Below are 14,752 nucleotides of genomic sequence, written 5' to 3' on the forward strand. Positions count from 1 at the left end.
GGTGACAACTGCTGAACTCCAATAACGTGTTGGAATACATCTTTTTTTCTAAAGATATTTGAAATCAAATTCCCAGTTTGGTCGTCTCTTTCCAACATGATATCCAAGAAATCAGTTTTGGTGTTATGTATTCTGTATGTGAATTTTAGAAATGGTGTGGTGTTATTTAGATAGTCTACAAATTGTTTTGCTTCCTCCTCACTCCCTCCCAACAAAATCAATATATCATCCAAAAATCTGAAAAATATCAAGATCTTGGACATATACTCGGAGAAAAACACCTTTGTTTCTCCCATTCAACCAATACTATGTTTGCAAACACTGGGGCACATTTAGCACCCAATGCTACCTGTGTTGTTTGATGAAAAAGTTTGCCTTCAAAAAAAATGAAGTTATTTTTCAGTATGACTTCCATTATATCCACTAACAGATTTATTTTGTCATTACAGATAATACCCCCAGATCTTAAACTTTGTGAAAATAGTTCTAAACTGTCTTTATGCAGTATCACTGAAAACAAATTGATGACATCAACAGTTAAGAACATAAAGGTCTGTCATGGATTAAAACCCCTTAAAAGTTCTAAGCAGTGCCAGGAGTCCCATAGAACATGTATATTTTTAACACTTTTTGGGAGTAATAATCAACAAATGCAGCTAGAGGTTCAGTCTTAGACCCTCTAGCTGCCACGATTGGTCTCAACAGTGGATTTTCCTGATCTTTATGTATTTTGGGAATACCAAATATAGCTGGAATCTTTGGTGTATCATTAACTAAATAATCAAATTCAGCTTTGGTAATGGTTCCCTGGAAAAGTGCATCATGAAACCAGAAGTCTATCTTTGCATAATCCCTATTATTTCATTCTTTGAAATGCTAACATAGGTGGATGCATCATTCAGAATGTTGTACATTTAACAAACATAATCAATTTACATTATTATCACCACACCCCCACCTTTGCCCAGCTTCATTAATCTATAGTTTTTGTTGCAAATAAGTTCTTTCAGGCATCCCCTTTCTTCACTAAATAAATTATCACTGTAAGCATTTTTTCTTCTGTATAAATTCCTGATCTCACCCTCAGATAATCTCTAAAATGTTTGAACCATCAGATTACAAGGAGGTATAAAACACTTTTACATTTCAAGGAAATGATTTCACTTAAATTGAAATGTTCATCTTGTCCTGAAAAAAACAACTACAAATTCAGTTGCCTAGTAAAAAATTTTAAGTTAAACAGAACATTAGCTAAATCAGGTTTAAATTCAGGTACAAAGCTGAAACCTTTCTTTAACAATTTAAAATGAACATCTTGTACTGTAAAAATCACTCGAGCTGTATATCGTAAATCCATCTCTACATACAATTTCCACTGCATTACATTCCATATATGTTGCATTGCTAATGGACACATTCAGTTCTGTTCCTAATAACTTCCCCTCTGCCTCATTTTCCCCTTCATTGCCCCTCTGTAAGGGACTTGTTTGTTTGGCCGCCTGTACCCTCCTTGTTCATCTTGTTTCCGCAGTCGTTCTGAGCACCTCAGTTGGGGAGAATGCTCCAAAAAATGGTCATTATTGTCCCTAAACAAATCTCCTTCTTCATCATATTCATTATTATGACCATGCATTCTAGCACTAGTGCCAAAGTCCACTATTTCTTCCCGTCTGTGAACCTTTGGGAGTGGGGATATGTCTTTTTATCAGCATATTCCCATATAGTCCCTATTAATTTTATACTGCTTTCTAAGTATATTTTCATTAACATATTTATCCAAATTACAAAAAATACTGTCATACTTTTGCATAATGGTAGTAAGCAATAAATAATTTTTAATACTATTATTTATTTCATCAATGTCTTTGTGCAGTTGTTGCAACTTGCAACTTGCGTTCGTTGTCCCTTTTAATAATGTTCATCAGCTCAAAACCATTTCTGTCAAAGAGTTCTAAAAGTTCATGGTGCATCACCATACCATATTCAGTACCTCCTGGATACTTCCAAAGCTGCAAACCTTGTGAGGCCTGCTTTAAATCCAAAGATTTTGATAAAAATTAAGCTGGGAATTTGATGTCAAATATCTTTAGAAAAAAGATGTATTCTAGCATGTTAATGGAGTTCAGCAGTTGTCACCTATTGCACCAAAGAAGAAGTATAGTCAAGGGGCAAATGATCAGACTATCAAGGTAAATTAGTGAAGACACTAAATTTGAACAAAAAATAGAAATCGTGATACGAATGTTTAAAAACATGGGTTACCTATTATGTCTTCTTATTAAAATAAGGAATGAGATTACAAAAGGTAGGAGTTCTAAGTTCACCCCAATTTTAAAAACAACTGGTAATATGAATAAAGACAACAACAAGTGAAATTTTGAATGAGCTTTAATGATTATGCAGTACAATGAAGAAAACCCCAGACTGGTCACCAGGTTAAATATTTTGTGGGAAGGGGTCTTTGATACAGACCTTAAATCAAAAATAGGCTTGAAGCCAAAAGTAGCCTATTATAGCAGGGGTAGAAATATTAAGTAGTTATTAGAATTGGGAGACACTAGACCTTTTGAGAAGTACAGGTCATTTATGAGTAAATGTGGGGCATGCAGGTATTGTAAATTCATTAATGATGGACCATACGTGGCAGTTATGGGGTATCATAGGGATTTACAATGTCCAGGTTGGTACAATTTCAACACAAAAATGGTAGTTTATGTTGCAGTATGCTCAGCCTGCCTTGGTTTTTATGTGGAAACACAAAAGTCTTCTCAACTGACCAGAAATCCACTTTATTATAGAACACAAAAGTACTGAAAACTGAATAAGATTAAGCGCTTTTCGTTTAACACTTTGGCTAAACTTCTTCAGATAAACATCAGCTAAAATTACATGCTTATAAAAGACTTCTCATTAAGCTTAATTAGATAAGTGTTTAAAATCAATTAACTTTGAAAATCACTGTGGGTGTCGTTTTACAGAGAACCAAGTAATTAGTTTAAACCTCAACTAAATGTGCATCATCCCTATCTGCAGGTAAGTAATGTATACAGGAAATATAAAACCATATAAAAATATAAAAAAGTATGTATATGTAATCAAATGTATATAAATATATATGTATATTTTTTAGCAATACAAATGTCTAACTAAAACAGTATGCATATATAAATAAAATATCACTCTACAAACAATGAGTAACAACACCAGACTATGTGTTACATAATGCAGTTAACTAAAACATTTACTAAGTGTTTACAAGGTGTAGACTAGGACCATAAGGCACTACACTTATAGTGATCATCTCCCCAGGCTTTTCTGTTTTAGGACACATGCTAAAGAACAAACTTCGTTCAAACCTGGTGGACATGCAGCATTCACTCACAGCTGCCACATTAGCTCAAGTTTCTCCAACAGAAGCGAGGTAGGACTGCCAAGACTGTCAGTGGGAACATGATCAATAGCCCTAAATTTGAATTTGTGTAAGGATATTCAGTACAGTGATGGGCTAGTGCATTTTCCCCTTTGTTCTTACTAATATTATATACTTGTTCATACACACGTTCCCTCAGCTTGCGGTCCGTCTTGCCTATGTAAAAGATGGGCAGGTTTGGCATTGAGCTAAATATTTCACAGATTTTGAATTACAGTTTAATCTGTATTTGGTGTTAAATTTAAGGGCTCCATTTTTAAACATTTGCCCCATGTCCATGAACTTACATTGGTTACAGGATTCGCATTTGTACATTCCTGTACTTCTGCTGGTATTAATCTTCTCACCTTCGATTAAACTTTTTAAATTCCTTCCTCTTCTACAAGTAATCACAGGTGCGGATCCTAGTTTCTGTACCACCATTTTATCTGTTTGCAGTAAAGCCCAGTTTTTCCATAGTATTTGCCTTACCTCAATCGCGTCTGTTGAATAAATTGTTGTAAAGCTTAAAGTAAATTGAGGTTTAGTGTTGTTCACTTCTGTGTATCCTGTCACATTCAGGGAGATTACCATAGACATTGGGAGTGCCGTTACACTGTCATTATAGACATGTCAAACATCGTGGTAAAGAATGGGGGTGAACACCCCTAGTTCACATTTTAGTTTAACTTTCATAATTACTTCCGTTAACAAGGTTTCCGTGTATCCCCTATGGGCAAACATACTTCGTAATGTTGTGCATTCTTCGATAAATCTACTGTCCTCACTCATCATCCTGGCGGCTCGCACCTGTTGACCATTAAGGACAGATTTCTTTTGATGCCAAGGGTGCGAGCTAGAAAAGTGCAAAAAGGTGTTGCAATAGGTTTCTTTCCTGTATATACAGGATGTATACCTTTGGTTTCCCTGTCTTTCCTTAATTCAATGTCCAGGTAGTGAATTTTAAAAATCTGGTGGTGTTAAATTAATTCACCATGTCACAGGCATTCTGACTGTCCCCTTTTAATATTATACAAATGTCCAGGAACTGTGTGTAGATGAAAATGTACTTGTTAATAGCTTCATTAGCCAAGACGAATTGGTGTTCCCATTGTGCCATTATTAAGTTGGAGAAGCTGGCACCACATGGTGAACCCATGGCAGCACCAATTTGTTGTAGGTAATGTTCCTTGTTGAATAGAAAGAAGTTATTTTCTAAGATTATTTCCAAAGGTACCTCTACCAGTCCCATCTCTTCTGCAGACGCTTGCTTGTTCCTCATAAAATCAATGACCCATTCAATCCCTGTTCTATGGGGTATAGATGTATACAGTTCACATATGTCCACTGTCAAATTTGTGCTCATCCTTATATTCAAGTTTGTTGATCTCACTCAAAAACGACCAAGAGGCTTTACAAATCTGATGCTCTTGGACAATTTTTTGAGTATAGTTTCCAGTTTTGGTTTTTATGTGGGCAAGATGATAAGAAGGTTGAGAGATAGAATAGCTGAACATATCAGGGATATCAAGAACAGAAACTCAGTGGACATGCTGTTTGCCCATACTACTACCTGTAGTAATTTTAAAAGTTTCCCATTTTTCATTATAGATAGGGTGTGCACAAATGAAAGAGGCGGAGATCCAGAACTGGAAGTGGAACTTAGGGAAACCAAGTGGCAGCTATGGCTAAATGCTGGAGTGGAGCTGGGTATTAACAAAAATGTATCAATTTCAAGTGTTTTGAAAGCTAAGAATAAGGAACTTTAAATTATATAATTGTATCTATGGTAGTTAGGTTCATTAAATACATGTTAGGTGCATTTATACATTGAACTGTACAATTATCTAATATTTGAATGATTCTATGTATTTTCTATGCATATTCTTGTACATAAGCTGAGAAAAGAGCTGTTTGAAGCAAAATCTTCTTCTCCTTCTTCTTCTTCTTTCGGCTTTTTCCCGGTTAGGGGTCGCCACAGCGGATCACCGTGTCCGCACATTGAATGGCAGTGGAGTTTTTATGGTGTCGAGTTGCCAGCCCGGCGCCCAACCTTCCACAGAAGGCACACTCACACGCACACCTAGGGCCAATTTAGAGTGTCCAATCCACCTGCAGCATGTCTTTGGGATGTGGGAGGAAACCGGAGCACCCGGAGGAAACCCACGCGACCACAGGGAGGACATGCAGACTCCGCACAGAAGGCACCCCAGCCAAGGATCGAACCGGAGAACCTCTTTCTGTGAGGCGGCAATGCTAACCACTGCACCACCATGGCCGCCCAGCTGTTTAAAGCAAAATATTTTTTAATATTTATTGTTTAACAATGTTTAACAACATCTAATTGAAGAAGACTGCATTATTTTTAACGTAGCAATTTGCTCTAATGTGTTTTGAATGGAATTTGCTCTAATGTGTTTTGAATGGTAGGGAGGGAAAGAGTTAAATTAAGCAACTGTTAGAGGAAGTTACGTTTGTGGTTACAATTTGTATACAATGATGTTATATGCGAGTGTTGCACAACTCTGATGATGCCTTTGTAAGGCGAAAGCGCTTAGTCGTGAATGCTTACTATTACTATTTTTTATTTTAATGTGTTTTAAGAAATAAATTTGCTGTCAGCACAGATCCGAATGTGTCCATGGTGATTTATTAGTGAATGTATGGACATGTGCCATGGTGCTTGCATAAAGTACCGAATTCTGTAGGCCATGTGTTTATTTATTTATTTTATTTTTATTTTATTTTATTTTACATTTTATAACCGGGGGTGTCTGACTGAGCCGAAAAGGCCCTTTTTCAGCAAAGGCCCTGGGAGAAACGCTCCACAAAGAAAAATTACAGATACATTTAGTTAGACATGATCAGTATACACACAAATTACAAAAGACATGTTTTTACAGTGGTATGTGGCACATCAACAGTTACAGTGAACATACAAAAAAATATTAATTTAAAAATAAAGGTAATTAATAGATTTGTGATGTACAGCTGAAATTTGGAACATAGGTAGAATACATACATAGTACACAGGTACAGTACATACATTGTAGATTAGCCAGTATTTGTGAGTAAGACTGAAAACTATTATCAAGTACTCTAGATTTAGTTTGTATACCTTATCCACTTTCACTAGCCTGGGGAGCAGTCATGGCACTGCCAACTCTGCTTGAGATGTTGCCTGATGAGGTCTTTAAAGGAGGCTTTGTATGATGTGTTTTGAATGCTAGTGTAACAGAGTTCCATTTTTAGCCACTGAACTACTATATAGCGCATCTCCAAAGCTATTGTAGCTGTTAGTGACTTCTAGTAGTAGTTTGTGTGATGATCTATGAGGCCTTTTGGCTGAGTGATGTTGTACTTGGTTTTTGAGGGCAGGACACTTATTGGGGAGGTAATAGAATGACAGAGGCAGAGCTGATTGTAAGTTAGGAGGTTGGGCAGTTCAAGCTAGTAGAGCTGTCTCAAAGCAGTACAGTGATGAGTTCTATATGAGCAATTTGCAGCAAAGCGGGCAATTCTGTTATAGCAGGCTTCCATTTTGCTTAGTTCAGTTTTGTTGAGATTAGTCAGAATGAGAGATGCATAGAGTAGGGTGGATAGAAGTTGGGAGCGAGCAATGGCTGATCTTGTGATGTTGATAAGAAATGGTTTGATACGGTAGAGTGATCCCAGTTTGGCATGTACTTTTTTAATAATTAAGTTGAGATGACTATCAGATTTTAGGTGGGAGTCTATGGTTATTCCCAATAGCTTAGCCTGTGCCACTGAAGTGATTGGAGTAGCATTTGTGGAGTAGATAGTGAATTGACTGTTATCAGTGTTTTTGTTAGAACTGGTTATAATCATAAGCTGTGTTTTCTTTGGATTGAGGATAAGTTGGGCTTTGATAAGGTAGTTTTCAACATCAGAGAATGCTAGTTGAGTTGTTTGCAGAAGGGTGTGAATGTTTTGTGCAGCACAGATTAAGGGTTGTCATCTGCATACTGAATGATAGATGCATGCTGTGTGGAGGTATGGAGGTCATTTGTGAAGAATGTGAATAGTAGTGGTCCTAAGATAGAACCCTGTGGGACTCCTATAGTTATGGGCAGCTGAGGAGAGAGAGAATTTTCCCATTTCACAGCTTAGTACCTGTCAGTTAAGTAGCTTTGGAACCAGGTAAGAGTGGAATTTGATAGGCAATATTGGTTTAGTTTGTTTAGCAGGATTTGGTGTGAGACTGTGTCAAATGATTTGGACATATCCAAAAAAAGAGTTGACCGTCTTCATTTCTGAGACGGTTTACTGTGTCTGTGATGCAGAGGAGGGCTGTAGTGATACTATGGGCAGGTCTGAAACCATGCTGAGTAGGTGACAGGATGTTGCTGTCTAGGAGATAGTTTAGCATCTGGGTATGGATGTATTTTTCTAGGATTTTGGCCAGGAGGGAGAGTAGAGCAATGGGTCTGTAGTTATAAGTTCAATGGAGGTCCCGCCTTTATATATGGGTGTAACATAGGATATTTTCCAGAGTTTGGGCACATAGTTTTTAACAATTGATCTGTTTATGAGAGTGGAGATTGGGATAGCAATAGCGTCTGCTGTGAGTTTCAAGAAACAGCTGGGGAGTAGGTCGGCTGCTGTTGATGAGGTTTTTAGTTTGGAGAGCATGCTTTTGATTGAAGTGGTGGAAACTGTTTTGAGGGTATAGCTTGTATTAGTGTTGTTTGTGTTAGGGGGATAGTGAGGCAGGAACTGTCCTGTGATAGTAAGGATAGAATTGAGTTCACAAAGTGGGAGTTGAATTGTGTTTCAATGGGAACTTCATTGTCAGGGGTGGTTGATCTGGGGGTAGCCTTTTGGGTGGATTTTAGTAGCTGGTTTACATTTTTCCAATATTTTTGGGGGTTGTGTTGGTATTTAGTTTGTAATGTTGTGTAGTAAGATTTTTTGTCCAGCCTAATGCATTTTTTTGCATGGTTGTGCAGTTCTTGGTACTTAGTTAGGCTTTGTGTTTCTTTTTTTATAGTAAAGCCAGGGTGTGTCTCTGGACCTGAGGATTTGTTTGGTTTCTTTACTGAGCCAGGGGTTTGTAGAGGTTCTAACCTTGATTTTCCGCAATGGAGCAACAGTGTCTAGGTGTTGTAGAAATGTTTTGTTGAAATATGCTACAGCCTGGTCAAGTGGGAGTTTTTTTAGGGGAGCTCCAGTCACAGTTACAGAGTAAAGTGTTGAGGACCTCAGGAGCGAAGGTTTTTGTGTTTCTAGTTGATATATAGTTAGTGGTTTTGCATATGCTTGTTCTACTACGTATAAAGTATATTATGTTGTGGTCACTTAAGGTGTCTGGGAGACTGCCTGTGTGAGGGTACAATGTGGAGTTGTTAGTTAGGACCCAGTCAAAGATGGATTCCCTTTTAGAGTTTTTATCACATCTAGTTGGAATTTTGACTTGCTGCTGGTAGCCATGGAGATTTATTAGATTACTTGGTGGTTCTGATATACAGGTGAACCAATCTAGATTGAAGTCCCCCAGAATAAGGGTTTCTTGTGAGTATGTGGAAAAACACCAGGATAAGAAGTCTTCAAGGCTAGCAGGTGTATTACCAGGTGGAATATAGATCACAATTGTGGTGATGACCTTTTTAGGGTGAAGTTGAAGTTGTGAGATAAGTATGTCCCAATTATTGGGTGAGGGGTAGGAGTTTGGTAATTGATAGACAGTTAAGTTGGAGTTGTACAGTAAGGCAGTTCCACCCCCTTTACAAAGTGGTCTGTCTTGTCTAATGATATTGTAGCCAGTAGGGAGAACTTCTGAGTTAGCTGTTTTTATTTAGCTGGATTTCTGTTAAAGCAACTATGTCTGGGGAGTAGTGTGCCATTGTGGCCTGGAGTTCAGGTATTTTATTTTTGATACTTCTAATATTAATATTTGGCATTAAAAGATGGTTGATTTTGCTGCTGTTGCTGATTTGCCCAGGGATGAATAAAGTGGGGGTGTTATGCTCTGACATTTGTGTTGGAGCAGTTTGTGTTGGACAGGATGGATTTGGGCCTGGGTTGGGGTGGATATCCCCACGTATGGTGAGCCTGCTGTTAAAATGGTGATACAAATGTTGGAGCTTGGTGAGGAGTGTGAGAAAGTATTGTGGTTTTTTGGAGTAGGAATGAGAGCATATGTGTTTAGTTCTGAATTGGTCTGTTATGTAGTTCTTGAACAATTGTGGGCAGATATTATTATAATGTGTAGCGTCTGTATATGAGAGTGCATAATGTAGTGTTGTGCTACTAAGTTTAGGGATATTGCTAGAGTGATACCTTGTGGTGTTGTAAAGAATTATGAGAAGACAGACTAGACTTAGTAGTGTGATAGTCATGGTTATAAAGTTTATGTTGGTTCTAGGTGGGAGTCAGAATGGGAATTATAGGGTTGCACTATATGTGGGTGGGGAAGTAATGTCGGTGATGTAAAAAATGCCTAGTGGGAATGAGAGTGATTGGGAGTATTTTGTGTGGAGCAAGTTGGTGTGGTATAATGTGATATGACTTGAGGAGCTGTGATTGGTGGAGGTGATGTGAGGGTGAGCTGTGGATGTGGTTGTGATTACTATAAATGTAGAGGTAGTGGGGGTGGGAGGGGAATAGGGGGCAGGTCAGGGGCGAGAGCCCAAGTGTTAGCGAGGGTGAACGGAGTGGGGCAGAGCCCACCAAGACAAGAGCAAAAGGTAAGTATTACTTTACAAATCTGAACACTTTAAACAAATTCCTGAGGTCTAGTGGCTTACCAGCAAGCAGAATGTAATTGCTGAAGAGCACTTGTGTCCTAGTGGGAGACTAGAAATTTAAAGATGGCTCCATGCTCAGCAGGAGTCTAATATAGACTTAGTATTGGGGGAGGGAGATAGCACAAGTGTTGTAAACCAGGGGGAATGCAAAAAAAACCGAGAGGCAATCAGTGGAAATCAGTGAAGGCCTCATAGGGGTAAGTAATAATTCAAACTACCTGTAAAGTGAAGGAGAGAAGAGACGGCAAAGTTTATTAAGGTTGGGAGTGTGTCTTCACATTGACTTGCTGATTAGTAACCAGTTTGTGCACAGATTAGAGTAGGGAGATATATTAGCAATGAAGGGGAATGTATAGAGATGCAAATAAACAGGTGGGCCTCCAAGTGATACAAACTAAGGCAGAAAGCACTGAGTGGGCTGCTTGATGGTTAATTTAGTCACAGGGATCTGAATTAAATGTATACTGTCTATTGGACAGTTAGGATTACTGTACTAGCTGGGGGGGGGGCACAAGGCTACAACAGTCAGTTTTATTAGCAAGCTGAGAACTACAAAGAAATACTACTAATGTAATAGCTTTGCTCTCATAAAAACATACAAGTAGAATGCCTGGGTGGACTGACCCTGCTCTTGAGGCTCAAAATGTATATCCTTGTTTAGTTTGCAGTACTGATTCCTTCTTATACTGTATGGGTGGAGTGGTAGCCACAGACTGCAGATTTGCTTGAGTGCGCTCTGAAGAGAGAGAGAAAAAAAACAGAGGATGAAGCTAGTAGAAGGAGAAAAAGATAGGTCAAAGGAAGTAATGAGGAGATAGGAGGGTATAAAATATACAAATCGGAGGATAGTGTGGATAAAGTAGGAGAATAGATGCTATTGCTACAGTTTGAGAGTGCTTCTACTGTTACCACATCACAGTGCCATAACTTAGTTTGGAAAAGGTTAATAAATCATGCACAATACATTTATCAGCCAATTATCCTGTGCATACAAGAAATAGGAAAATGAACACTTAACAGCACAGCTGAATCAGTAGCATAGACAACTATAGTGTTTAATCAGTAAATACCATTTCTAACTCCAACACTAAGTTAATTAGATTTACATTACTGTTATAACAGCAGTTTTAGTACATCATAGTAGCATAGAGACAACATAGCTGCAGTGGTAGTGTCAGTAAAAACACAATTATTGAACGACAGAATCAACCAGTTAAATAAACAAGTAAGCAGATCAGTAGTCAGGAATCAGAAAAATTAATATTCATTGTATAGATCCAAATACAGCAAAAAGTAAGTATTACTTTACAAATCTGAACACTTTAAACCAATTCCTGAGGTCTAATGGCTTACCAGCAAGCAGAATGTAATTGCTGAAGAGCACTTGTGTCCTGGAGGGAGACTAGAAATTTAAAGATGGCTCCATGCTCAGCAGGAGTCTAATATAGACTTAGTATTGGGGGAGGGAGATAGCACAAGGGGTGTAAACCAGGTGTAATGCAAAACAAATGAGAGACAATCAGTGGAAATCAGTGAAGGCCTCAGAGGAGGTAAGTAATAATGCAAACTACCTGTAAACTGAAGGAGAGAAGAGACAGCAAAGTTTATTAAGGTTGTGAGTGTGTTTTCACATTGACGTGCTGATTAGTAACCAGTTTGTGCACAGATTAGAGTAGGCAGATACATTAGCAATGAAAGGGAATGTATAGAGATGCAAATAAACAGGTGGGCCTCCAAGTGATACAAACTAAGGCAGAAAGCACTGAGAGGGCTGCTTAATGATTAATTTTGTCACAGGGATCTGAATTAAATGTATACTGTCTATTGGACACTTAGGATTACTGTACTAGCTGGGGAGGGGGGGCACAAGGCTACAAAAGTCAGTTTTATTAGCACGCTGAGAACTACTAAGAGATACTGCTAATGTAATAGCTTTGCTCTCATAAAACATACAAGTAGAATGCATGGGTGGACTGACCCTTCTCTTGAGGCTCAAAATGTATATCCTTGTTTAGTTTGCAGTACTGATTCCTTCTTATATTGTATGGGTGGAGTGGTAGCCACAGACTGCAGATTTGCTTGAGTGTGCTCCTGCTCTTGAGGCTCAAAATGCATATCTTTGTTTAGTTTGCAGTACTGATTCCTTCTTATACTGTATGGGTGGAGTGGTAGCCACAGACTGCAGATTTGCTTGAGTGTGCTCTTGCTCTTGAGGCTCAAAATGTATATTCTTGTTTAGTTTGCAGTACTGATTCCTTCTTATACTGTATGGGTGGAGTGGTAGCCGCAGACTGCAGATTTGCTTAAGTGTGCTCAGCAAGCAGAATGTAATTGCTGAAGAACACTTGTGTCCTGGTGGGAGACTAGAAATTTAAAGATGGTTTAGATAGGTAGGGGTTCTGTTCTCACTGCAGTAAACTGTGTGTGTGGGTGTGAGTGTCTATTCAGAAGAGCAGACATGAGTATCCTACAGTTACCATGGATTTGACTGTATTTTGATACCTGCACATGCCTAGACATCCATTTCATGCAGGCCTCCCAGCATCTTCTCTCCAACATGCAATGCTGATGTCGTTCACTATAAGCTGACCTGCAGTCTTGTGAAAGTCAGACTTGTACTATGGAACTTGCATAATGTACTAAGTCTATAATCGGTGTACTTGGACAGGTAGGGGTTCTGTTCTCACTGCAGTTAACTGTGTGTTTGTGTGTGAGTGTGTGTGTCTAGCCAGAAGAGCAGAAGTCTATATCCTACAGTTACTAATCCACTCCCATGGACCGAGAGTATTTTGATACTTGCAAATGCCTACAAATCCATTTTTTCATTCAGGCCTCACAGCATCTTCTCTCTAACATGCACTGCTGATGTCATCCACTATAAGTAGGTCTGCAGCCTTCTAAAAGTCAGACGTGTGCCATGGTGCTTGCGTGAAGTACTGTTTTCTGTAGTGTATATGCTTAGAAAGATGGTGGGTTCTGTTCTCACTGCATTCAACTTGGGGGTGCACTTACTTTACATTACAGAGAGCCTTTTACACCAGCATGTGGGACACTGTTATTGCCATATTCTCCTCACAAGACACTAGTGATGTCATCAGCTATATCTGATTTGTGGGTATGCGGTATTCCCACTACAGCAGGGTCAGAGACTGGCCTAAAGGCCAGGCAGAAGTCACCTCATCCTATACAACACAGATTGCAGTAACATGGATTTCAGTCTATCAACATACATCATGGCATGGTTTGTAGGCACTGTGTTTTCTTGATGAGTAATCCCAGTGGTCTCTCCAGCTGCTGCATGTGTCTGCTGAGGTATACGCAGAAGAGAGCATTATACTCTATATTAGTGTCCTGATGAAGTTTGAGTATAGTCCTGTAATATAATCCTGATATTGGAATATGATGGTGTGACTTATGATGTGCACAACTTAGGCTTTCAATACAAGTGTGAACACTTGATGGTCGAATTTCACATTGCTATGTATGTGTGTTCCCAGTGCTTGCACACCAGGACTGTTGTCATTGCTGTAATTAGCAGGGAATTCCACTTTGCAGAAGGACAAAATAAAGACACATTTTTGCATTTATTTGTAGAAAGTATGGCTTTGTCACCAATCATTTTCTGTGTTAGCCCCTCCTGTACATTCTTATCATCATAGGTGGATTCAATGATTGCACCCAGTATGCAAGAATCAGCAAATGCGGTAAGTCAAAGGCTGTATACTTTATCCTGAAATGTCAAGAAATAAATTCCAAGCAGTAAAGGGCCAAGCACAGATCCCTGGGGTATTTCATTGGTGACGGTTTTACTGGTACAGGTTAATTTACCAACTTTCACATTGTGTTCTGTCAGTGGCCCAATTGGTTAACCATCTAGTGATGTAAGATTTAATCCTCAGCTGGGAAAGTTTCTCAGTGATACCTGCATGGGAGATTGTGTTCAATCCATAATCCAGTTGAGGATAGCCAGTATGCACTGTCTTAGGCCTATTACACAGAATCAGTGGGCTGTGACAATATCAGAAATTGCCTATCACATGACTTATCACATGTACCTTCCTGACATGGTTGCATAAACACTTCAACACAGCCTCCATACAGACTATGTTTCTGTAGAAGGGTGTACATCAGCATGCATCCATCTGAGTTGGGAGGGACAGCAACTGATGCAATCTGATGCATACATGTATAGACACATCCTGACTCTCCTTACCTGTTAGGTAGACCAACATGTTATGTTGGTCCTTTTCTGAATGGACACTAGTGATATCCTGGCTATGTGCAACAGACCTGTGTGAGTTGTTAATGCTACAGCATGTCTGTTACATCTGTTAGATGTCCTCAAAGAGGTCATCAGGGGAATGCATGACAACAGTACTATTATCCTTTTCAACTTGACAATTCCAAGGGATTTGACACAAATCCACACTGAAGTATTCACTCAACACTGTCAGATATGGCCATATACATCTATATCACCAAGAGGGCAGACCACTGCATCACATACATGGCATCTAAATATGTTGAAATGTGTGAAGTGACCTATATCTCAGTTCTGTACATCAGGGCTGTTTGC

This window comes from Protopterus annectens, chromosome 14.part0 (genome assembly GCF_019279795.1).
Source record: "Protopterus annectens isolate FY-2018-M chromosome 14.part0, PAN1.0, whole genome shotgun sequence".
Taxonomy (NCBI): domain Eukaryota; kingdom Metazoa; phylum Chordata; order Ceratodontiformes; family Protopteridae; genus Protopterus; species Protopterus annectens.